This window comes from Cricetulus griseus (genome assembly GCF_003668045.3).
Source record: "Cricetulus griseus strain 17A/GY chromosome 1 unlocalized genomic scaffold, alternate assembly CriGri-PICRH-1.0 chr1_1, whole genome shotgun sequence".
Classification (NCBI taxonomy): Eukaryota; Metazoa; Chordata; class Mammalia; order Rodentia; family Cricetidae; genus Cricetulus; species Cricetulus griseus.
The window spans coordinates 188,240,313-188,266,286 of record NW_023276807.1 but is presented as its reverse complement, the minus strand read 5'-3'; positions in this window follow the sequence as shown (position 1 = coordinate 188,266,286).

Genomic DNA, 25,974 nt, shown 5'->3' with positions numbered 1-25,974 from the left:
TCAGACACTCATTCTGTAGCCCAGGCTGGCCTGGAAGTCACCATATAGTTTATAATATAGTCACACTGGCCTCAATCTTTTGATCTTCCTGCCTCATCCTCCAAAGCACTGATTATAGACACTTGCCACCATTTGGTCTCTCTTTCATTCTTAAGGTCATTACCACATGCATATTCATGGGAGTGACAAACCCTTTATAGTACAAGTACTCATAAAAGGGTTTGCCCACCAGGTTGCAGGAAAGTTCCAACTACTCCACCTACTGAGGAAGGACTTTTGGGGGAGGACTGCTGTCTCAAGAGCACCATGGCTTCTAAAGGGCAGCAGCCCACTTTTGATTCTAGAAGCTGGAAATCATTCCTCAAGATACCAGCAAGGCCTGGTTCTGATCAGGTCCTCCTGGGTTTATAGATTTCTAATTTCTCAACAAATCTTTACATGTCAGAAAGAATGCCTTAGAAAAAATCTGTGGGGTCTCAGCCTGACGGTAGTGGTATATACCTTTAATCCCAGCACTTGGCAGGGACAGGCAGATCTCTGAGTTTGAGGCCAGCCTGGTCTGTAGAGCAAGTTCCAGGACAGCCAGGGCCCCACAGAGAAATCTTGTTTCAACGGTTCCCAGAATCTACAAGAATAACCCCAGCTAAGACTCTTTTCTTTTTCTTTTTCTTTTTCTTCTTTTTTTTTTTTTTTTTTCTTTTTAAGGTTTATTTACTATATATACAGTGTTCTGACTGCAGGCCAGAAGAGGGCACCAGCTTTCATTACAGATGGTTGTGAAGCACCATGTAGTTTCTGGGAATTGAACTCAGGACCTCTGGAAAGAGCAAGCAGCACTCTTAACCCAAGCCATCTCTCCACCACCACCATCCCCCCACCCCCGCCTCCAACAACTAAGACTTGTAGCAATAGTGGATAGGTAGCCTGAACTGGTCATCTCCTGTAATCAGATTGGTGACTATCCTAGTTGTCATCAGAGAGCCTTCATTCAGTAACTGATGGAAACAGATGCAGAGATCTACAGCCAAGCATTGGGCCAAGCCAGAAGAATCCTGTTGACAGGGAGGAAGGATTCTATGAGTCAGGGGGATCAAGAACATTACAAGGGAACCTACAGAAGCAACTGGCCTGCTCATGGGAGCTCACAGACTATGAGCTGTCACAGAAAAAACTGACCACCAGAGAGCGTGCTTGGGACCTGCCTAGGCCCTCTGCAGGTCTACTTGTGGGATTCCTGGCAGTGGGAGTGGGGCCTGTTCCTAATGCTTTGGCTGGCTTTTGGGAATTTGTTCCTGTAGCGGACACCCTAACCATGCTTGCTTGGGGCTGGTTACAGGTGTGCCTAACCATGCCTGCTTGGGGCTGGTTACAGGAAGGTTTAAGAGTGAGGGACACACACGTGGGGCCCCTTCTTTTACTTACCTTGCTCCCTGCCGGCTGGCTAGGCTGTTCTGGTGAGTTGGATCCTCCTAAACAAATACCCTTATATCTCTAGACCTGACTCTGTATTGCTTTTCCACCTTATGCTCCTAATGCTGGATTGCCTTGCCCAGCCTTAATACAAGGAGAGGAGTTTAGTCCTACCTCAACTTGATATGCCATGCTTTGTTGGCACCCATAGGAGGTCTGCCCCTTTCTGAACAGAGGTAGAAGAGGGTTGTATTGGGGAGAGGGGCAGAGGGGAAATGGGAGGAGGAGGAGGGGAAGGGAAGCTGTGATGACGGTATAAGTGAAAAAATTTAATCCCAGCACTCAGGAGAGGTAGGTGGATCTCTGTGAGTTCAAGACCAGCCTGGTTTACAAGAGCTAGTTCCAGGACAGCCTCCAAAGCCACAGAGACACCCTGTTTCAAACCTAACCCCTCCCCAGCCCCCAAAACTAACATGGGCTCATAGGAACTCACAGACACTGAACCAACAACCAGGGATCCTGCATGGGACTGACCTAGGCCTTCTGGGAGGCCCACCTATTTCAGAAGAAAAACAGAGGAGGAGTGGGTGGGGAGGAGAAATGGATTGGGATGTAAAAACAAAACAAAAATAGAAGAAGAAAGAAAATCTCTGAAGTCTCTTTGATGGGGGAACGTCCTTCTGTGTGTATGTTTGTCTTATTGCTTGATAAATAAAGCACTGTTGGCCAATAGGAAAGCAAGATAGGTGGGACTAGGAGTTGAGGAGGATTCTGGGAAATGTAGTAGAGGGAGAGTCATCATGTGAGCCCAGGGAGGCAGGATGCTTGCTGCTCAATAAGTTTATAAAATATATAGTTTAATAGTTATGGTTGATAATTAAGACTGAGCTAGCAGATAAGAAATCCTAGTCATTGGCCAGCAGCATTGTACCTAATATAAGTCTCTGTGTATTACTTGGGGCCTTAACGTGGTGGCAGGCAGAATTCGGGCGGTGATGGAAAGACTTATCATTACATCTCTTTTCTAAGAATGTTAATTCCATTTGCTCAGACCTCCACCCTCCAGGCCTTACAACCTCCCAAGGCTTCACTTCCTAAGACCATCAATTAGGTGTTGTTTTCACCCAATTCAGTGGCTGCCCCTTAAGTAACTGCTGTCCTAATCAGCAACTGCAACTCATTGCTGGTTCAGGCCACAGGGGAGGGGGTTCTGTTGGAGGGGTTCTTTTATGGGGGGATTCTGTTCCCTCTCTCAAAGCTACAAAGGGAAACGTTATCTAGATCTCTACCCCTCTATAGAACTCAAGATTCAAAGACTGAGGTGAAATTCTGCTAGCTCAGAGAGGCTGGATCCCTAATAGCTAACCTCTCCTTGCTCCTGTTTCCCGAAAAGCCCGTGAGACCTTCTGCCCACCTCCCACTTAGGAGCACTCCAGACACCAGATTCATTCCTACCACTTCCTGTCAGCTAGTTGCTGACTCAACCTCGTGACCACGGGTTAATTTTATTTAATCAAACAAATGGAACATGTTTTTACATTGTAAACAAAAGCAGTAGGAAGAAATGTAACACACTTAAAATATTATTCTACAATTAGGAGTTAAGAGGGAATTTGCAGGGAACCAAACCCAAACATCTAGTCCATAACCTAAGACAAGCTCCGGAGGGTCGCAAGTTCCAGAGCAGCCTGAGCCACACAACCAGAACTTCAAAACAAAACAGCAGATGCTTTGAAGGCATACTTCAGGCTGGGATCTTGTTGGCCACTCTAAACACTTTCAGTTTAATTTACAGTTTAAATACCCCAGGAGCTAGATAGATAAAAGTGTGCTGTGATGATGCCTTCCTGGGTCTGCCTTTTGTTATTTCTGGGAAGCACCTATTACTTGACCATAATGTGTCATTCTCAGACAGTTTTCTAATGCTGTCTGTAATGTGTTTCCAAGGGTAGCAATGCTCCTTACCATGCTTTCAGTGGCTCTGAGAGGTATGTGTGTGGCTCATCTGTGTCTGTTGTGGAATAATCTTTCTGTACACTGTGAAGATGTGTTACTCTTGATTGGTTACTAAAAAGCTGTACAGCCAATAGCTAGGCAGGATTTCCAGGCAGAGAAGATTCTGGGAGGAAGAGAGAGATTCCAAGAGATGCAGAGCAAGAAGGGTAGACCCTTTGGAGATGAGGTAATAAAACCATGAGGCAGAAAGCAAATTAGTAGACATGGGTTAATTTAAGTTAAGAGTTAAGAGTTAGTTAGGAACAAGCCTAAGCTATCAGCCAAGCTTTCATAATTAATAATAATTAATTAATAATAAGTCTCCATGTCATTATTGGGGAGCTGGATGATCCTGATGGGGGAAAAAAAAAGGCTGACTACAATGGCAACCAATTGAGGACAAGTATTTTCACATAAGACCTGAAAAAAAGCTTTAAAAAAAAGGGGGCGGGGGTTCCAAACACATAAAAACAAAGCCAAACTCAGCTTCCTAGTCCCTAAGTCTCTCATACTGGCAGCAGTACAGAGACATGTCCCCCAGCCACTGCCTGCTGACTTGAGCCACCAACATGCCATGAGCTAAAAGCTGTGTGGCGGTTTAAGATTTTGCTCACACAGACAGAAAAGGTTACAGATACACAGTAAAACAGGTTCAAATGGGGGAAAAAAAAACCACAAAAAAACAAAAGCCTCTAAACAGGTTACAGTGTATTAAAAAATATGCTTAGATGCTGACAAAAAAAGAAAAAAGGATATAGTCATAAAAATAGTTTAAAATTAATAAAGTTGCGCTGCAGAGTTAGCTCAGAGGTTCAGATCACCGGCTACTCTTCCAGAGGTCCCAAGTTCAATTTCCAGCAACCACATGGTGTAGGGAGCCGTCCCTGCATTCTCCATTACAATGATGGTGCCTGCAGGCACCGAATGTAAATTATTTCGCAGGCGCTTGGTAATTTCCATTCCTTTGATCTCTGCCTATCCCGTGGCTCATTTGGCCTGAGGAGCTGAAGCCATTCATAGGGTGACACGTCCCAGGCGGCCGCTGCCAGCCTTTATTAAGGGACGGGATTCTTAGCTCGGGGTCTCAGCTCTGGTAAGCTTATGCTCTCCCCTCTCAAGATGCATTAAAGCTTTCCTGCAGAAGGATCCGAGTGTCCTGTGTGATTCTTGCCGGCGAGAACATAGCGCGGGACAACATGGTAGCTCACAACCATCTATAATGAGATCTGGTGCCCTCTTCTGGCATACAGACATACTGTATACATAATAAATAAATGTTAAAAAGTTTTTAAAGAGAGAAGTGAAGTAGTAATAATAATAAAATCATCCACGTAAGGATGAGAAATAACACGGGGAGTTTGGACTTTATAAGATGCTTTGTTAATTTTGAATTTTTTGAATACTAAAAACAACAGCTGCTGAGAGACATTGGATTGTGGAAGGGACTGCTGAATTAAATAACTTATATACCTTAGGAATGCCTTAACTTTAAAATGGAAGTCAAAAAATGTATTGTGTTGGAAGAGGTTGTGCTTTTGTTTCCATAGGAAGCAAAAGGGTTGATTCCTTCCAGGTTAGTAGGGATCAGATTTGACTGGGTAAGACCTCCTGAAAATCTTGGCTACAGATATGGGGGAGGAAGCCAAGAAAGACTACAGGACAGGTGACATGTTAGCTTATCCGTCTACATGGGATCAGCTTGGAGATAAGATGAGACATGACAAATCTTGTTGGCTACAGAGTTCTCATGCCATCCTTTCATATGTCATGAATAGAGATTTGTATTAGTTTGGTTATGCAATCCAAACAGACTTGACAGTTGATGTCCTAAACAACTAAACCATCTTTAGCTGACTTGTGCACACTGCACATTCCATAGCTGTGTTAATGCAGATATGGATGTTACCTTTAGAAGTTAGTGTGTTTTCAGAGGGGACCAGACACCATTGAAAACGGGTGGCCCAAGCAATCCAGCCTCTCAAGAGTCTCTGTTACAGTTTCCTTAGAGTTCTACATCCAGAACAGCTTCAAGGATGCTGGCTGCCTCACCAACTACTCCAGTCAGGACTTCAGCTAAGCCCTACATTTTCCCATCACATGGAGACTAGACAACAGATAGCTCCCAGGACTTGAATGTTATCTTAATTTTCTCAGGGTCCCTGAAAGATGTCATTGCCCCCAGACAACAGGAAGCAGTTTAGAGAACATGATGCCCACATTCTCCAGAGGTGGGGTGGATGCTTTTTGGTTATTCAATGGGTTATAGATGATTGTCATTATTTAAAGGGGTTGGTTACAAGTTGTTACTGATCATGGTCAGGGAGAAAGTTAAATGAAGGAGATTAGATTCAAGGATCTCTTTCTAAAGGGAAAAAGCAGTGATATAATATAGAAATGATAAGATAAAAGAGTGAATTGATAAGTCTACTTTTAAACTAGTCTCATATTTACATTGGTATGGATTTTTGTATATTGACACAAATTTAAAGTTATTTTTGTTATACTGTATATATGTTTCTCTTCTTGTTTAAGGTATTGTACCTATGCATCTCATTTTAAAAGGTTATATAAAGTTTTCGGGGCTGGAGAGATGACTCAGGGATTAAGAGCACTGACTGTTCTTCCAGAGGTTCTTAGTTCAATTCCCAGCAACCACATGGTGGCTCACAACCATCTCTAATGTGATCTGATGTCCTCTTCTGGCATGCACTGTATACATGATAAGTAAATAAATAAATAAATAAATCTTTTTAAAAAAGGTTGTATAAAGTTTTAACTTTAAAAAGCTATTTAGGTTATTAAATATAGGTTAGTAGTCATCTATAACAATCAAACTTATAGTCATGTTAGGTATCTTTAGGCAAACTGTTAGGCAAACAGATATGTTTTAAATAGATAGATGGTCTTCAAACACTTCAAAGACCTACAGAATACAGCATTTAAACTGTTTTGAAACATAAGGCCTTTCGTGACATTGTCATTTCATTTCATTGTCACGAAAGGCATCACCAATATACTTCGTAAAAAAGATGATGGAAATTGAAGAATTGTGGAGTGTGCTTTCTTGGTGACAAAAGCTAGTAGTCATTTAAGCAAAAACTGCTCTTTCCTCAACTCCTGACAGTATGCTGTCCAAACTGGACAAGCATGGCACACACACACACACACACACACACACACACACACACACACACACACACACACACGCGCGCGCACGCCAAACTTTATCAAGACAAGGTAGGACAGTCCTTAAAAAATTTCCTGCTTCACAGAAATGTCTTTTGAATATTCTAGGCCCTGGGGTTAAAGATGGATGCCCCAGTACTACAGAGGAACCTTGGGGTGACTGTCCAGGCAGCAAGATGTCTCTGTCATTTCTATAGTTTCAGAAGTTGCTTTCTCTGCACTTTATGTTTACTCAGGTAATATTTTATCCTTCTCAGGTCTCTGATGGTGATTGAAAACTATAGTTTTACAGTTTTCCTTGTTACAAAACTCAGAACTACGTGTGTGAAAGTGGCATTGCTTATCACCTGCTTCCGGTGTGGACAAAGATGTTGTTATGCTTTGGATGTGAAGTATCCCCAAGCCAGCTCAAGTGCTAGGTCCTGGTACAAGCAGTGTTCTGAGGTGTGGCTTTGGGGGAAATGATTCAGTCATGCACGTCTGGCCTCCACAAGTGGACTGATCCATATTTGAACCCAGAGTCTAACTAGACTGCTGGGAGAGAGTGGGGCTGTGGAACTTGGAGGCTGGTTGGAGGAAACAGTCACTGAAGGGACTGCATCTTGCTCTGACCCCTTCCTCCTCCTCCTCTCTGCTTCCCGACCACCATGAGATAAACAGCCACCATCATGCTCCTGCCTGAGGCCCAAAGTAACAGAGCCAGCCAACCATGAACTAAAACTAGAAGCTAAATTGAATCTTCCCTTGCTTAAGTTATTTCTCTGATCTTTTGTCACAGTGATGATGGGAGGCTGGAGAGATGGCACTGGGTGATCTTCCAGAGGACCCAAGTTCAATTCTCAGGACCACATGGTAGCTTACAACTGTCTGTAGCTCCAGTTCCAGGAGATCCTGATGCCCTCTTCTAGCCTCTGTGGATACCAGGCACACACGTGTTGTACAAACATACATGCAGACAAAACACCTATAAACATTAAATAAATTTTAAAAATTTAAAAAATTTAAAAAAACATTTAAAAAATTTTAAAAATAAATTTTAAATAAATTTTAAATAAAAATTAAAAAAAATTAATCAGACTTAAAATATTTTTAAGTCTGATTAACACTGGTGGGATGTCTTAGCCTAAATCTGAGAAATGCTTTGCTTAAAGATTTCATTGGTATTATTTTTATTGCCCCATGGTTCGTTTCTTTTCTTCCAAACAGTAGGTGAAAATATGCTCTCTGTGGCTGTACACTGCCTCGCCACTTCTTCAAGATACAAATCTTTCTGGGTAAAACTCATAAGCTTTGTGCTTCCCAGCTAAAACAGTGGGAAGAAATCAGGGAGGGAGGACAGCAAAGATGCCTGTCAGGCTACACTTGTGCCAGCATATTCCTCTCTAGCCAGGATACCTGTCAGACTGCTGTGCCTGTGCCATCCAAGCCTGATGTCCAGGGTGATCAAATAAGCAGAACTCCAACACAAGGATCCTTCCTTGTTTGGTCCACTCCTCAGAGAGCTGAACTTGAGGGTATTTCTATTTTTATATACCCACTTTGATTTATTTACTCAACACTCAGTGGAAGTCCTGTGCTGTTCCATCTTCAGCTGTGTTGAAATTTTCCTTTGCCTCTTTTCGAATAAAAGAAAAAAGTCTTTTCCAGGCTAGCATGGTGGACATGCCTTTAATCTCAGCAGGGTAAGAAACATTAAATATTAGTCTTGTTTTGTTTTATTCTGTTTGGAGACAGGGTCTCACTATGTAGACCAGGTTAGCCTTGAACTCACAGAGATCCACCTGCTTCTGCCTCTTGAGAGCTTCGATTAAAGGGTGCACTCACCTACTATTAGTCTGCCAAACACTCAAAAACTTTTGTTTAGGACAAGCAATTCAATTCTTAATAACGTTTTTTTTAAAGATTTTATTTATTTATTATGTATACAACATTCTGCTTCCATGTATGTCTGCACACCAGAAGAGGGCACCAGATCTCATAACAGAAGGTTGTGAACCACCATGTGGTTGCTGGGAATTGAACTCAGGACCTCTGGAATAGCAGTCGGCGCTCTTAAACTCTGAGCCATCTCTCCAGCCCACAATTCAATTCTTGTTCTCTCACTTTGTAAGATTTTATGCTCATCTTTTTATCTCCTCCATCTTGTGATATCTTTATACAAATGTTTTAATCTTCTACCATCAGCAAAATGTTTGTTCACACACACATACCCCATTCTTGGAGCTTAAGTGACCCACCTCTTCCCAATTTCCTTTGTTCCAATTCTTTTAAAACTAGCCAATCTTGAAACACTGAGCTTGGAACCAGCTAATGGGAGACACAGAGTTTCCATCTGCCTTAGCATAAAAACCAGGGTTTGGAGAGATGGCTCAGCAGTTAAGTACACTGGCTGCTCTTCCGGGTGACCCAGGTTCAGTTCCCAGCACCCATCTGGCAGCTTTAACACCCATCTGTCCAGAGGGATCTTCTGAGATCTTCAGGCACTGCATGCATGTGGTTTACAGACAACATGCAGGCAAAATACTCATGAACATACGTTTTTAAAAAAGTGAACTACCTGTCCTGAAGTGTGTAGGCAGATTATTAAATCAATCACGATGATGCATAGTCACACAGTGTAGAAGAATATCCCACAGACATGCTTACTAGCCCAATTTGGATCTTGTGGCATACTTTTTGCAAAAATAATTCTCCTGCTGAGCTACTATACCTTGTGTGATATAGGAACTGTTTATAATAGCACTCAGGAAGCAGAAGCGGCGGGGGGCGGGGGGGGGGGTGTCTTGTTGTAGGCCAGCCTGGTCTACAGAGGGAGTTCCAAAACAGTCAAGGTTACACACAGAAACCCTGTCTCCAAAACAAAACAAAACAAAACCCAACTTTTTGGGTTTTTTCCTCAAAAGTCTAGAAAACCCTAGAATGGAGGGTGGGGGGGGGAGACAAGGAGATATGACTTTGAAGCACTGTGAGTGAATCCAGTTTAAGGGAACAACTCATGCAGGCAGGGAAGGACCAGCAGTATTATTTCGACAGTGTAGTGTCACATCTGGACAAATCAGAAAGCAGAGAAGGGAACACTAGTGCTTTGCTGACCTTCTCCTTTCCCCCTTTTTGTTCGCTTGGACCCCAGCTCATGGGACGATGACCACCTGCTTTCATTGTAGGTCTTCACAGCCTGTGGTCATACCTCTCTAGAGACCCCCTCCCAGGCGGGCCAGAAGTGTGTCTCCTAGGTGATCCTAAATCAGGCCAAGTTTGTCATGAATATGTGCCATCACAAATATGAACTGTGGAAAATGAGGTACCACTTAGTTGTCTGTTCATTTAGTTATCTGACAAATACTTATTGGGTACTTAACATTTGAAAACCCCCAGATGCCAAGAGACTCCTGTGACCAAAAGACATGAACTCACCACAGATATTAGAGCTTACATTTTATTCAGAGTCAGACGACAACACACACACACACACACACACACACACACACACACACACACACACGTGGACATGAGTCAGGTGTGATCAGTACTGAGAAAAGGAGGTGCTATTGTGGTTAGAACACATGCACCTAATATGCCAAGACCTGAATGACACTAATATAAACCACTGTACCTCCTTTCAGGGAAGAACATTTTAGCCACTAACGCATCACGTGCAAAAGTCCTGAGATGGCAATGTGCTGGGGAAAGAAGGGAATGGGTAGAGCAAGGAGGAGTGTGTGTAGGTCAGAGAAGGGCAAATGAAACCAAGACCTGCCAGTGGGTAGACTATGCAGTGCCTGTCTGCCATGGTAAGGAATTCAGATTTTATCCTGCTTATTTACTTTACATACATGCATTAATTTATTCATGTGTATGTGCACATGCACATGCCTCAGGACACAGAGGTCAGAGACACCATACAGAAGTCAGTTTTCTCCTATTACTATGTGAGTGGAACAAACACAGGTTGTCTGGCTTGGCAACACATCCTTTGCCTGCTGAGCCATCTCAGTGGCCCCTTTATTTTATTCTAAATGATCATACAATACCTCTAACTGTATTATGAAATTCTCTGGGGCAGGAGATATTGGTAAGTCAGGCAGAGGAGACACAAGGCCAGGCACAGGGCCGTACCCAGGTAATATCACTGGAGCCAAGTGAGAGGCTGGCTGCCTCCATGCTGCAGCTCCTAGTCTCCCTTCTCTTCCTTCCCACCTTTAAAGAACATGACACATGGCAAGGTGGAAGAAAAGTTTGACATATACCTTACACTCTTCAACAATATACATACACTTCAGATACATACATTTATTTCTGTGATTTTGTAACATCAATGTGTTGCCAAATTGTCCTGCACTGTGGCCCTCTAATGAGACCCTTAATTAGTGTTAGAAATTGAACTAAACTTAAATCCCTTAACTCAAATGAAGGACAGGCCAGAGAACTCAGGTGTGTGCACCCAGGGGTTGGGGGCACAGAGGTCCTTGTGCCCACCGAGAAGCACTAAGAGAAACAGGAATTTTATACAATATTCCAAGTTTCTAATGCATAATTAATAGTGAGTGGACATCGGCTTGGTAACTGAAAATATGGCTGGCTATGTCTTGGACATTCTCTGCTATCAGGTATGTAAAGATCTGTGCTCAAAGTACAGACAGGCATGCACAACACCTCTCCCTAACTAGTCAGCTACACAAACAACACAGCCCCAGGCATGGCATGGGGTCCTGGAAACTCCATTACAGACTTAAAAAGTGATAATGGTCCTATTTATGCTAGCAAATGATTTAACAAATTTTAATATTAGTCATGTTACTGAGATACTTTACTATCCACAGGGTCAAACTATTATGGAATGACACCATCAGATTGCTCAGCAGTTAAGAGCACTGGCTTCTCTGCCAGAGGACCCAGGCTCAGTTGCCAGCACCTACATGGTGGCTAACAGCTATCTGTAACTCCAGTTCCAAGGGACTGGACACCCTGATCTGGCCTCTTTGGGTACTGCATGAACATAGTGTGCATACATACATGTACTGAAACACTTATACACATAAAAATAAAGTAAAACTTACAGTTGTTTTGCTCAGGCATTTGTCAGTCACAAAAACTGGCACAACACATTAACCAAGTACGTCAGCTAGTGAGAATGTGATAAATGCTCTACAGAGAATATACATCATGAAGAAGGGGAGCTGCTCTAAATGGGGCTGGAGAAGGCGACTCTGTGAATGTGACCTTTGAAGGGAGATTTGGACGATGAGTCAAGCAGCCATGCAGTGGAGGAATGAGAGCTTAGGACAGCATGGTCTGGGCACTCAGCGCCCCCCCCCCCCAATGAGTAGAGAGTGGGAGGGAGAAGGATGGTGGCAAGGCAAGGCAAGCTGGAAGGGTAGGTGCAGGCAGGTGTATCTTGGGAGAGCGTGGGGCGAATTTTGTTATAGATGTGATGGAAGCCATTGGAGGGATGTACTTCAAGGGATTACACAACCTGACTTATATGTTTACATGATCACTTCCGTCACTGTGGGAATGAGCTGGACAATTACTAAGGCAAGAGTGGAACCAGGAGAACCACGGGCACCAGCAATAGATGTGGTGGCTTGGACGCGTCATGTGCTGCTGAGGGGATGCAGCGTGAGTGTGGGTTATAGTTGAAGATAGGCACAATGAACTTACGGCTGATTCAGTATATGTGGTGTTAGAGGTATCAAGAACTCTTTGGGGCGGGGCTGGAGAGATGACTCAGCAGTTAGGAGCACTGGCTGTTCTTCCAGAGGAACTGGGTTCAATTCCCAGCACCCACATGGCAGCTCACAACTGTCTGTGACTCCAGTTCCAGGGAATCTGATACCTTCACACCAATGCACATAAAATAAAGTTAAATGGATTATTTAAAAAAAAAAAAAACAACCTCTTAGTCAGGTACGATCCTATGGTCACTCTTAGACTCTTGAGATTGTGGCCTGAGAACGTGGCTGACTGATGCTGCCATTTACAGAGTAAGATGGGAAAACTTAGAACCAAATCTTCTGAAATTAAAAGTTCTGTTTCAGACACCCAAGCTGGACAGGCTATTGAATACTCAATACTCAATCAGGATGTCAGGCATACAGCAAAGGACAGGTTCAGGTGGTAGTTTGGGTCTTTTTTGTTTGTTTTTTGTTTTCCAAGACAGGGTTTCTCTGTGTAGTCCTGGCTGTCCTGGAACTTGCACTGTAGATCAGGCTGGCCTGGGACTCAAAGATCTGCCTGCCTCTGCCTCCTGAGTGCTAGGATTAAAGGCATGTGCCACCCAGCATAGGTTACAGTTTTTTAATTTGGGAGCCAAGAGAAACAGTTGCTATTTATTTTTATTATTTTTCCTTGGTACCAACCAGGGATAGAATCATCTAGGACCCCTCCCCCCCACACACACACATGCTAGGAAAGTGCTCTACTACAGAGTTCTATTCCCTGCTACCCCTTTACTCAGTTACTCAGGTCCAAGTTACTCATGCCAGTCTCAAACTCACTCTGTAGACCAGCCTGGCTTTGAACTTTGAATCCTCCTGCTCCAGCCTCCAGAGTAGCTGTGATTACAAGATTATACCACCAAGTTCAGCCACATACAGGCAATATTTAAAGCCAAGAAACTGAATGAGATCACTTGGGAGATGGAAGATGGAGAAGGGAGAGGCTTGGGACAAAGCATCTAAATGCTGTGGAGCATCACATTTACAGAACAGCCTGGAAAGAGAAGCCAAGCAAGAGGACTGCAACTAGCTAGGCATGTTGGCCAACACCTGTAATCCCTGGCCTTAGGGAGTAGAGGCAAGAGGATGAGGAGTTCAAGTCATACACACACACACACACACACACACACACACACACACACACACACACAGGAACCCAACAGGTGTGGTGTTACATACCCATAATCCCAGCACTCAGAGCCTGAGGCAGGAGGATGATACATTCCAGCCTGGGCTACAGAGTAGTCAGCTTTTTTTCTTTTGTTTGATTTTGTTGTTTTGATCTTTAAATTGATTTAAGGGCTGGAGAGATGGCTCGGAGGTTAAGAGCACTGACTGTTCTTCTAGAGGTCCTGAGTTCAATTCCCAGCAACCACATGGTGGCTTACAACCATCTGTAATGTGATCTGGTGCCCTCTTCTGGCGTGCAAGCATATATGGAGGCAGAATGTTGTATACATAATAAATAAATCTTTAAAAAATTGATTTAAAACCTGTAATCCTTGGAAAGTGGAGATATGAGATTGTGAGTTTAATGCTAGCCTCAGATTCACAGCAATTTTGAGGAAAGCCTGGGTCACATGAGGCTCAGTATCAAAAATATAAATAAAATAAAACTGTAAGCAGCCATCTTTCAAAACAGCAACAATAGCCACAAAAATAAATCAACTGTTGAACAATTTGTTTACATATTTTTTCTGATATATCCTATGAGCATCCATGGAAGTTGTCAGGTTCCATTTTCAAAGCATAGTCATAAAATTGGCGGAACGTATTTGAGTCCTGTGTAATTTTCCCAGGTGTCCCTCTTCCTCTTGACATTCACATTATTGTCTCAATCTCATTGGCCGTATCCTTTTGGCCTTTGGTTTTTATCCTGTGGATTTTCTTCTCATCTTAAGCTGCCATCTCTTCCTGTGAATGACTCTGCAGACAGACTGCTTTCCTAATCCTTCTGAAGCCTGCTTTGCAACACTAACAACTTCACTTTGTCATTGACTTTTTACATTATTTGCATTGCCTATGCTGTTATAGCCTGACAATGACAGAATGGGCAATGGACCAAGACTTGACCCAATGAGCTAGAGTTCAGGGTCGGCTCTAAAAGGAAGCAATGTGTGGTCAGTTTATCAGAGATTAAGTCTACCTCACCTTAACGTTGGCTGAGGATCATGGGTCTACCACATCCATTCTTCCTTTTTGTTGTTGTTGTTTTTTTTTTTCAAGGTCTCATTATGCAGTCCAGGCTGTACTTGAACTCACAACCATCTGCCAGCTCAGTCTCCTGAATGCTGGGATTATAAGCATGAACCACCATGTTTTGGCCATTCTTCTTTCTTGAAGCAATTAACAAGAGGTCATTTATCTACTATTTGATGTGGTGCTGGGGGCCTTGTAACTTGGTGGACAGCAATGGCATGACATGGCTTCCTATCTCCCCTCCAAATTTACATATATGACCCTCATACATTTTCTTCTTTGTGACTGGATGCAGACGGCAACAAAATCCTAGAGTAGGATGGAGCTACAATGTGAGATGAAGAAAGCCCCAGGGGCTGGAGTTGGTACAATACTTGCTTAGCATGCCTAAAGCCCTATGTTCAGTCTCTAGCACCACATAGAGTTGGGAAACATGGCATATACTCAGTCTTAGCAACTGGATGGCAGTAGGAAGATAAGAAGTTCAAGGTCATCCTCAGCTACATAGTTTGAGGCTAGGCTGGGATACGAGACAAAAAGGGGAGGGGAGCAGGACGGAAAAGAAAGATGAGAGCAATAAATAAATAAATAAAAGTACAGAGATTACATAACAAATTGGCTTATCTAGAGGAAGGAAAAGTGACAGGAGATTTGGATGCATTGGCTCTTGTAACTGAAAAGTCCAAAGAAAACTTGGTTTGGTGGTACATATATATTTAAAACATGTATGGGTGTTTGTATGTGTGTCTGTGTACCAGAGGCCAGATGAAAGTGTCAGATGTCCTATGAATTGAGTTACAGATGGCTTGGAGCCACCATGTAGATGCTGGGAATCAAACCTGGATCCTCTGGAGAGCAGCCAGTGCTCTTAAGCACTGAGCTGTCTTTCCAGACTGCACATGTTCAACGCCAGCATTCAGACATAGATGGATCTCTGCTTGAGGCCGGTATAGTCTACATATTAAGTTTCAGGTCAGCTATGGCTACCATGAATCCAGAGTTGAGTGGCAATGAGGCCATGTGGCTCATAAAGCCTCAAATATATCTAGCCCTTACTAATCTTTGTCTAAATAATGGCATATTGTGTAATTTTTTGAGCCTGTCCTGGAACTAGCTCTTGTAGACCAGGCTGGTCTTGAACTCAGAGATCTGCCTGCCTCTGCCTCCCAAGTGCTGGGTCTAAAGGCGTGCGCCACCACCACCTGGCTTATGTTGTGTAATTCTTATTGAGGGATCTGAATTCTTTTCTAAATGTAATAAAGAAGCCACTGGAGAGTTTTATAGCAGCAATTCATATTATCTGATCTACATTTTCTTTGTCTTATAGTATTTACTTTTTTGGGGGGGGTGAGACAGGGTTTCTCTGTGGCTTTGGAGGCTGTCCTAGAACTCGCTCTTGTAGACCAGGCTGGTCTTGATCTCACAGAGATCTGCCTGCCTTTGCCTACTGAGTGCTGGGATTAAAGGCGTGCACCACCAACACCGGCATTTTATTTACTTTTATGTGTTCAGGTGTTTTGCCTGCATGTATGTCTGTGCACTATTATGCATCCCTGGTGCCTGATCTCCTGAAACTGGAGTTCTAGAAAGTTGTGAGCTGCCATGTGGGTACCAAGAATGAACCCAGGTCCTCCGGAAGAGCCAGTGCCCTAACTGATGACCCATTTCTCTAGCTCCTAGACCTGCTTTCTCAACAGTCTACTCTGGGAAATGATCTGAGGATGCTAAATGTAAAGGGGAAGCCAGTTAGTGGGATACAGCTGTAATCCTGATGAGACCCTGGAGAGTGGAAAACAGAGAAGTAATTGAAACTGGTATACCTATGGAAGAGGAGATGCCCTTAAGACTTGTTGAGTCACTGGATTTAAGGTACCAAAAAAGAGGACTCTAAGCTTTGGGAAGCACCCATGACCTTCTACTAACCCCGTCTCTTTTCTTGTTGTTTTTCCCAAGATGGTTCTTCTGTGTAGCCCTGACTGTCCTGGAACTCTGTAGTCCAGGCTGGCCTGAACTTGGATATCCTGCCTCTCCTGGGATTAAAGGTGTGTGTCACCAAAGCCCAGCTAGTACTGCTTCTAAAAGGTCCTATAACCTTTTAAACTAGAGTCCAAGATTTTCAGACTTGAACATGAGGAAAAAAACAAGTCCAAATCATAGCAAGTAGTACTTCAGGCCAGAGGCCTGCTTAGGACGTGAGAACATTAAAACTTACCAAGGGAAAAGGTTCAAGAAATCTGTTTGGGTGTGGTTTTGCACATCTAGTCCCAGCACTTGGGAGCAGAGGCAGAGGCAGAGGCAGAGGCAGGTGAATCTTGAGAGAGGGGGGGGGAAGGGAAGGAGGGAGGGAGGGAGGGAGGGAGGGAGGGAGAGATTAAACATAAACACAGATTTCTTGTTTTGGAGGTTTTTCCAAGATGTCAGCAGCCCCCAGATCTGAACCCTGAAGCATTGGCTACACGACTTTTCAATTTCAGGCTGACTCATTAGGTTTCCTGTGTCTATTAAAAAAGCACACATGTCCTTGTAACAAGAGTAATATTTTTGTCTCCTGTGGACGAGTTTAGAATCCTAACTCTGCAGCCTGCAGAGATGTGCAAGCTTGAGTCACTCACTAAACTTTACTCTGTGAGCCATAGTCGCTTTGTCTGCAAACTGAAAAGAATAGAATCACAATTGTGCATCTGAAATTATCTAGTACATGCAAAGGTATGATTACATGATAATTTGAGCTGGGTGTGGTAATCCTGTAATCCCAACATGAAAGAGATAGAGTCAGGAACAGCAGAAATTCAAAGCCATCTTCAGTTGTGTTGTACACTTGAGGCTAACCTGGGCTCCATAAGACTCTGGTCTCATAAGAAAAAAGAGAAAGAAAGGATGGAGGGAGAAAGAGTGAGAGAGAGAATGTCACTTTAATGAAGTATAGTATCTATGGGAGCCAGGGAAATTGATTCATGCCTATAATCCCAGAATTTGGGAGACTAAGGCCAAACTTTAAGGCCAGTTTGGGTTATATAGTGAAGTGAATTCAAAGCCAGCCACAGCAAAATCTTGTCTCAAAACAAACAAAAAACCTCAAAACCTAATTTCAAGGTATGTTCTATGCATATATGAAAAAGGCACAACAAAACCATCTGTGTAATGTTAATTTAAAGATAAGAAGAAGGGGTGAAAGGGGGCTCAGAGGTTAAAAGCACTGTTCTTCCAGAAAACCCAAGTTTGGTTTCTGTTGTGGAATATGAGTTTAAGATGTGTTACATTTGTTTATGATGTGGAATATTTTTATTTATTTACTTAAAATTTTTTTGAGACAGGGTTTCTCTGTGTAGCTTTGTATACCAGGTTGGCCTTGAACTCACAGAGATCTGCCTGCCTCTGCCTCCCAGGTGCTGGGATTAGTGTGCCACCACTGCCAGGTTTAGAATATTTGTCTTAATGATGCAAAGATGTGTTGCATTCTTTTATGTTGCATTTGTTAACTCTGTAAAGCTGTGTTACTTTGCCTGCCTAAAACACCTGATTGGTCTAATAAAGAGCTGAATGGCCAATAGCAAGGCAGGAGAAAGGATAGGTGGGGCTGGTGGGCAGAGAGTATAAATAAGAGAAATCTAGGGCCAAGAGGGAAGAATGAGAAAAGCAGAAGAGGGGGGTGCCAGGGGCCAGTCATAGAGTAAGAAGGAAAGAAAGATATATATAGAATAAAGAGGGGTAAAGGCCCAGAGGCAAAATGTAGTTGAAAAGAAATGGGATAATTTAAGTTAGAAGAGCTGGCTAGAAATAATAATATAAGCTGGGCATCCATAAAGAATAAGTCTCCATGTATTTATTTGGGAGTCGGGTGATGGGTCCCCAAAGAGTGAAAAAAAAAAAAAAAGAAAAAAAAAAAAAAAAAAAAAAACAAGAAACAAAACAAAACAAACCAGCTACAGGTTTCCAGTGGGCACTTCACATGGCTTATATCCTCCTGTAACTTCAGCTCCAGGGGATCTGACACCATCTTCTGGCCTCCACAAGCAACTTGCACACATGTGGCACACATATATACATAAATAAAATTAAATCTTTAGAAAGAAAAAAGTTCATTTTAGAAAGAAGAAATATTTTAAAAATTATCTTGAGCCAGGAAACTGTTGTCGTTTGCAGCAGCTCTGGTGATGAAACATGAGCCACAAAACTCAGCAAAACCCATGTGGAGTTTATTGGGAAAGGGAGCAAGGGGAGGGGTTGGTGTCAGCAGACCAGAGCAGAAATGGAAAGAGAGGGAACAGACGGGAGGTGCTTGCTTAAAAGGGGAAGCTTGCACATGCATACAGAGTCCTTAGGCAGCCACTTAACACAAGATGTAGCTAAGTATCTGCCAGAATGCTGGTGTGGTACCCTGCTAGTCGTCAGGGGGCTGGGTCAGCAAAATGCCAGGATATCATAATGGTGCATGCCTTTAATCCCAGCATTGAGGAGGTAGAAGCAGACAGAAATCTCTTTTGAGTTCAGGGCCAGCCTGGTCTACATAGTGGCTTCCAGGACAGCAAGGTCTATGAAGAAAAAAGACCCTGTCTTTAAAAAAAAAAAAAAAGGAAAAAAGAAAAAAAGACACCCAGGGCTACATAGACCCTCACAAAAACAAATCACCACAAATTTTCCTCGATGCTCTGGAGTTCCTATAGATAACATTAGGTTTTTTTTGTTGCTGTTGATTTGTTTTTTTTGAGATAGGTTCTCACTATGTAGTCCTGGTGCCCTGAAACTTGCTATGTAGATCATGCTGTCCTAGAACACACATACAGAGGGATCCACCAGCCTCTGCCTCCTGAGTGCTGGGATTAAAGAGATGTGTGACCAGTGACATTGGAACTTTCAGCAGATACTCTTAGGTTATCTGCTGCCCAGTGTGACATTCTCAGCTTCCCCCAGACTGGCTTTCCTCACCCCTGAAAGGTTTCTCCACTTCGGAAAGACTTCTTTCTACCCTTGACTTCTCTGGTTTTGAGAACATCACCAGAACTGCTCTCCTGCCTCGACTTCCTTCTCCCCTCCCCTCCCCTTCCTCCTCCACGTTGGGCAGCAAACACACTCTCAGCAGCGGGCACTCTATCACTGAGCTATAGCCTTAGACTTAAAACATTTTTTAAACTTTATTATAAAAAATATAACACACTAAAACTACCCAGAAGTCTATGCATCTCAGGACACTTCTACACAGTTAGAGTGCCATTGGATTTTACACTTTCCCTAATGAATATACTTTTATGCACTTACTTATTCACGCCACAACTGAAAAATCCATGGCAGAATTAGAATGAGAAAAACAATTAGCTTTATATCCTCTATCATAACTCCTGTTCATCACCTGCATTCGGTCCTTCTTGTCCCCTCACAGTTAGCTTTTCTTCTCTTTCCTTCATGCTAAGCTGTATCCACATGTCTGTTTATTTACAGATATGCATATATATTATTGGCAGGTTCTGAATATGAGGGAGAACTTGTCTTTTTTTTTTTTTCCTAGCTTTTTTTTAAGTCAAGGTCTTACTCTAAAACCCATAGTTTGAGGCTGGTCTCAAACTCCCCACCTCCTGAGTGCTGTGCTTACAACAATCCTATCATGCCTGGCTGAAGTACCTTCTAAACATTGCAGCCAGGATCTTCGTGTGCCCAGAGAGTGTGAGTATGTTAGTTTGGGAACCAGGGAAGACCCTGTAAATGGGGAAAGGCTCCAGGTTAAGACAGACAGACATTCACAGCAGATCCTACAGACAAGTGAGACCTGAACCCAGGCTGGAGACTCAGAGAAAAAAAGAGAGTGGGGTGCACTTGTGAAACAGGGGGAGGCCTGGGTTAAAGGCAGGTACCCAGGGTGAGGTGGGGGCTTTCCTCTTCAGCTTTCCAGTGAGGGGCCTCCTCCCCACAAAGGAGGATGTTTGTGCAAGGACTTGAAGAGACACCTGAGGAAATCAACAACTGGAGTCAGGACACCTGCACCCCAAAGGCATGACTAAGTCAGAAAAGGAAAGAGCAAAACAAAAGGGCACCATTTCCAGAGGGGAATTTCCCAGAACAATCGACAATGACTAAGAAACCAATCACCTGCCTTCCTTCCTGTCCAGTTAATGAGGACACACCTTCCCCCTGAAAACACACACTTCCCTTTGTGGGTACATGGAAGAGCTATAGCTGCCGTGTTTCCAGGGAAGAAATATTATTTTCAGGTGCTATCACCACAGAGCAAATTCTTTTTAGAGTGGGGGTAAGGCCTGGTTTTACCTGAGGCTGGCCTCAAACTCACAGCAATCCTGTCCTCAGTCTTCCAAGTACTAGGATTGCAGTGTGAGCCACCTGTGTCACACTGTGCATGAACACCACGCACAACAGCTGAGCAAGTTTTGTAAATGAATGGCATTCATCTTAGAGAAGAGTTTAGGTCAGCAAAACTGAGTAGAGTTCCCCTGTCCCTACCATAGCATGGCCTCCTCTACCTTGATGCAGTCTTCTTCTTCTTCTTCTTCTTCTTCTTCTTCTTCTTCTTCTTCTTCTTCTTCTTCTTTTTGAGACAGGGTTTCTCCGTGTAGCTTTGGAGCCTATCCTGGCGCTCGCTCTGGAGACCAGGCTGGCCTCAAACTCACAGAGATCCGCCTGCCTCTGCCTCCCGAGTGCTGGGATTAAAGGTGTGAGCCACCAACGCCCGGCTCCTCAACTCAGTCTTGGTGGGTTTTGTTTGTTACTGTTATTTAGACAGGATCTCCGTATGTAGCCTAGCCTAACTTTCAACTTACTATGTAATTCAGGCAAACCTTGATGTCTGGACAAATCCTTCTGCCTTAGCCTTCCCTATGCTGAGATCACAGGCATGTACTGCCATAACAGCAAACATGTCTCTTTTGCTTGCTTGGTTTTTTTTTTTTTTTGGGGGGGGTTGTTATTTGGTGTACAGAGAATCATATCACTCTTGATATTAGACATTCTTTGGACTTTATGCTTATAATCCCAGCACTTTGAATACTGAAGCAGAATTGTCAAGAATTTAAGGCTAGCCTAGACTACATAGCAAAGAACAGGCATGCCAGGGTTTATAACAAAAACAAACAAGCTGGGTTAGTAGCTGTGCTGGCTAGTCTTATGTCAACTTGACACAAGCTGGAGTTATCTGAAAGGAGAGAACCTCAATTGAGAAAATGCATCCATAAGATCCAGCTGTAGGGCATTTTCTCAATTAATCATCAGTGGGAGGTCTAGCCCCTGGAAGGTGGTGCCATTCCTGGGCTGGTGGTCCTGGGTGCTATATGAAAGCAGGCTGAATAAGCCATGGGGAGCAAGCCAGTAAGCAGCTCCCATCCATGGCCTCTGCATCAGCTCCTGCCTCCAGCTTCCTGTTCTGTTTAAGATCCTGTCATGACTTCCTTTGATAATGGACTACAGTGGGCAGTATCCTGAGCATAAGAAACCTCAAAGCAACAGGAGGTGGTGGCTCACGCCTTTAATCCCAGCACTTGGAAGGCAGAGGCAGGCAGATCTCTGTGAGTTCGAGGTCAGCCTGGTCTACAGAGGTAGTTCTACAATGGCTAGGGCTACACAAAGAAACCTTGTCTCAAACAACAACAACAACAACAACAAAATCCCAACCAAACAAAACAACAACAATAAAGACCCAACCAACTGACCAAACAAACCAAACCAAACCAAACAAAAACAAACAACAACAACAACAACAAAAAAACCATGATAGTCTCTGGGAGCACCAGGAATGATATTGTTGTGGGTCCGAGGCTCTGAAGCAACCCAGACACAAGAGGTCACACAAAGCAAGATCTTATTGGATTGGACTGCATAGTAGAAACTGTCTGGTCAGGGACAACAGTACAGACTAAGGAGCTGACTGTGTCCTCAAACTTCATCTCAGCAAGTGTTTAAGCAGAGAACCACAAACATCTGTGGCAAGTTACAGTTACATTTTCCACCAATCATGATTCAAAGATTAGGACTTCCCCAGGAACGTTGTTCTGGGGTATACTTATCTCGTTCTCAAATGTAGCAGGGTGACACAAGGATATCAGTTACCCAGGGAGGTTTGGGGAGGTCTGGAGAGGTCTGGGGAACTTAAAGTTTATTTGATCCTGCTTTTAAAATGGAGTCTAGAAGCCAGGCAGTGGTGGTGCACACCTTTAATCCCAAAACTCAGGAGGGATTTTTGTGAGCATGGTCTACAAAGCAGTTCCAGGAGAGCCAGAGCTGTAACACAGAGAAAACCTGTCAAAAAGGAGGCGGGGGGGGGGGCAGTGTAGAAACGAGGTGGCAGTACTTAGGGAATACACCTTTTGCTTATTCCCAACAATACTGCAATACTTCTGGGCAATTGTAAGAAAACGGACAAGCTGGACATGGGAAATGGTCAGTCTTAATAAAGCCATGCTGAGGAAACTGACACAAGAAGTCATCCTGCCAACCAAAGAGACCACTGGTTAGAAAAAGCAGAATAAACTTCCCTAATGGTCTAGACGGAGGACTCGTCTCCACCCCCAAACACATATCCTTTCATCTCCAAGATCCCTTCATGATGGGGAGGAAATCACCTTCAAGATGTACAAAAGCCACAGCCACAGGCTGCACTGTGAAGCCAAGCACTCCCCGTTGTCCTGCAGGTCTTTGACTGAACCTCTCCCTTACACGACCTGTAAAATCTCACCTATTTGACCTGGAATATTATAGAAAATTATTTGTATGATTAATGAAAATAAAACACACCTCTTGCCGAGGTGTGAGAGCAGTTTTTTTTTTTTTTGAGAAGTGATTTTTTTATTTGAATTAGAAACAAGATTGTTTTACACGACAATCCCAGTTCCCTGCTCCCTCCTGTCCTCCCCTACCACCCCCTCCCCCAACTAAAACCCTACCTATCACATATCCTTTTTGCTCCCCCTGGATGGTGAGGCCTTCCATAGGGTGTCATCAGAGTCTATTGTATCCTTTGGGATACGGCCTAGGCCCACCCCCGTGTGTCTTGGCTCAGAGAGTATTCCTCTATGTGAAATGGGCTCCCAAAATCCACACCTATGCTAGAGATAAATACTGAACTACTACAGGAGATCCCATGGATTTCCGAGGTTTCCTCACTGAAACCCATGTTCCTGGGGGCTGGATCAGTCCCATGCTGGTTTCCCAGCTATCAGTCTGGGGAGCAAGAGTTCCCCAATGTTCAGGTCAGCTGTTTCTGTGGGTTTCACCAGCCTGGTCTGGACCCCTTTGCTCTTCACTCGTCCTTGTCTGCATCTGGATTCCAGTTCAGTTCAGTGAATAGTTGTGAGTGTCTGCTACTTCCACCAGCTGCTGGATGAGGGCTATCGGGTGGCATATAAGACAGTCATCAATCTCATTATCAGGGGAGGGCATTTAAGGTAGACTCTCCTCTGTTGCTTAGATTGTTAGCTGGTGTCATCTTTGTAGATCTCCAGACATCTCCCCAGTGCCTGATTTCTCTGTAAACCTAAAATGCCTCCCTCTATTATGGTATCTCCATTCTTATCTTCTATTCTTCCCCTGACTCAACCTTTCTGCACCCTCATGTCCTCTGCATCCCTCCTCTTCTCGCTTCTCATTCTCCTAGCTCCCTCCCCACTCCTCCCATACTCCCAATTTACTCAGGAGATCTTGACCCTTTCCCCTTCTCTAGGGGACCATGTATGTCTCTCTTAGGGTCCTCCTTGTTTACTAGCTTCTCTGGCAGTGTGGATTATAGGCTGGTAATCCTTTACTCTATGTCTAAAATCCACATATGAGTGAGTACATGCCATGTTTGTCTTTTTGTGATTGGGTTACCTCACTCAGAATGATTTGAGTTCCATCCATTTTCCTGCAAATTTCAAGATTCCATTGTTTTTTTTTCCTCTGAGTAGTACTCCATTGTGTAAATGTACCACATTTTCTCTATCCATTCTTCAGTTGAGGGGCATCTAGGCTGCTTCCAGTTTCTGGCTATTACAAATAGTGCTGCTATGAACATCGTTGAACAGATGTCCTTGTTGTATGAATGTACTTCTTTTGGGTATATGTTTAAGAGTGGAATTGCTGGATCTTGTGGTAGACTGATTCCCATTTTCTTGAGGAGTCACCATACTGATTTCCAAAGTGGCGGTACAAGTTGGCACTCCCACCAGCAGTGGAGAAGTGTTCCTCTTTGTGAGAGCAGTTTTGATTCCACTAAGCCTTGTGGTCACCAGCAGGTACCACAGACAAAGTTGGATGCTGCAGTGGATAGCAGACTAGGACTCACTGATAAAACTGTAGAAGGATCTTGACCAGAGTTCAAATTCATCATCTAAATTCAATCACTTGGATCCCACTTCCAATCAAAGTAAACCCACCCAAGGCCCTTGCAAACTGTTCATCTGAATCTGTCACATTGGTTCAATAGTGATAATAATCAGAAAGACCCATGGCAGTGCACCATCTCTTCTGTTCTTCCCAAAGATGGGATGTAGTTTCCCCACAAAAGACATTTAATATTAGTTCAAATCCCCGCTTCCTATTCCCAGCCTTTAATGGCCTGGCCTTTTGCAATGTTCACTTCAAACACATGCTCTTGGAGTGGACCAGCATAACTTAATTGCTAGGACCTCAAAACAAGACTCATTGAGTATTGTTGTAATTTTAAAATGTAGCACATGAGAGAAAGCGCTTGGGTGGAAGGGAGAGGCGAGACTGGCCTTTTGGAACAGGATCTGCAGGAGAAGAGAAAAGTAGACAGAGAAAGAGAGAAGGAGAGTCAGTGAGAAATGCACAGTTGTACATTTTTTTAAAAATCCCTGGGGCTGGGGAGCTGGCTTAGTGGGTAAAGTGCTAGCTGTGCAAGCATGGGGATCTAAATTTGCACCCTGTGGAGGCGGCGGTGCTGGTGGTACCGCTCTGGGTTCTCTCTGTCTTTCTCTCTCTCTCCCTCTCTCTCTGCCTGCCTCTTCTGCTGCTCCTGTTCCAAGAGGCTGGTCTCCCCTCCCCCCTTTCCCATTCACTTTCCCCCTGTCTCAAAAACTAGTGTGGAGAGCAACTATGAACCAGCAGAGACTTCTGGTTTCCATGTAGGAACACAAGCACAAGCATGTGTGCATGCACAGATGCAAAATAAATTTCATAGGACCAAATAAATGAATAGAGAGAGAGAAAAGAAAGAAGGAAGAACCAACTTCCATAGAACCGTGTAGAACTCATTTTTTTAAAAAAAGCAAGTATAGAGGGTGGACATGGTGGTTCATGCCTTTAGTCCCAGCCAGGTCTACATAGTGAATTCCAGGGCAGCTAGGGGTAAGTAGTGAGACACTGTCTCAAAACAAAGCAAAAACAAAAGGCAAAGATTAGGGAGGCTGTAGCGGTTTTGCCTATGTCGGGAAAACCACGCCCCACTCACCAGGAAGAAAGAGGGAAGGAAAGCCAAGCCTCAAACTTCCCTCTTTCTGCTTTCCATCTGCCTGAAGCCACGCCCCAAGGG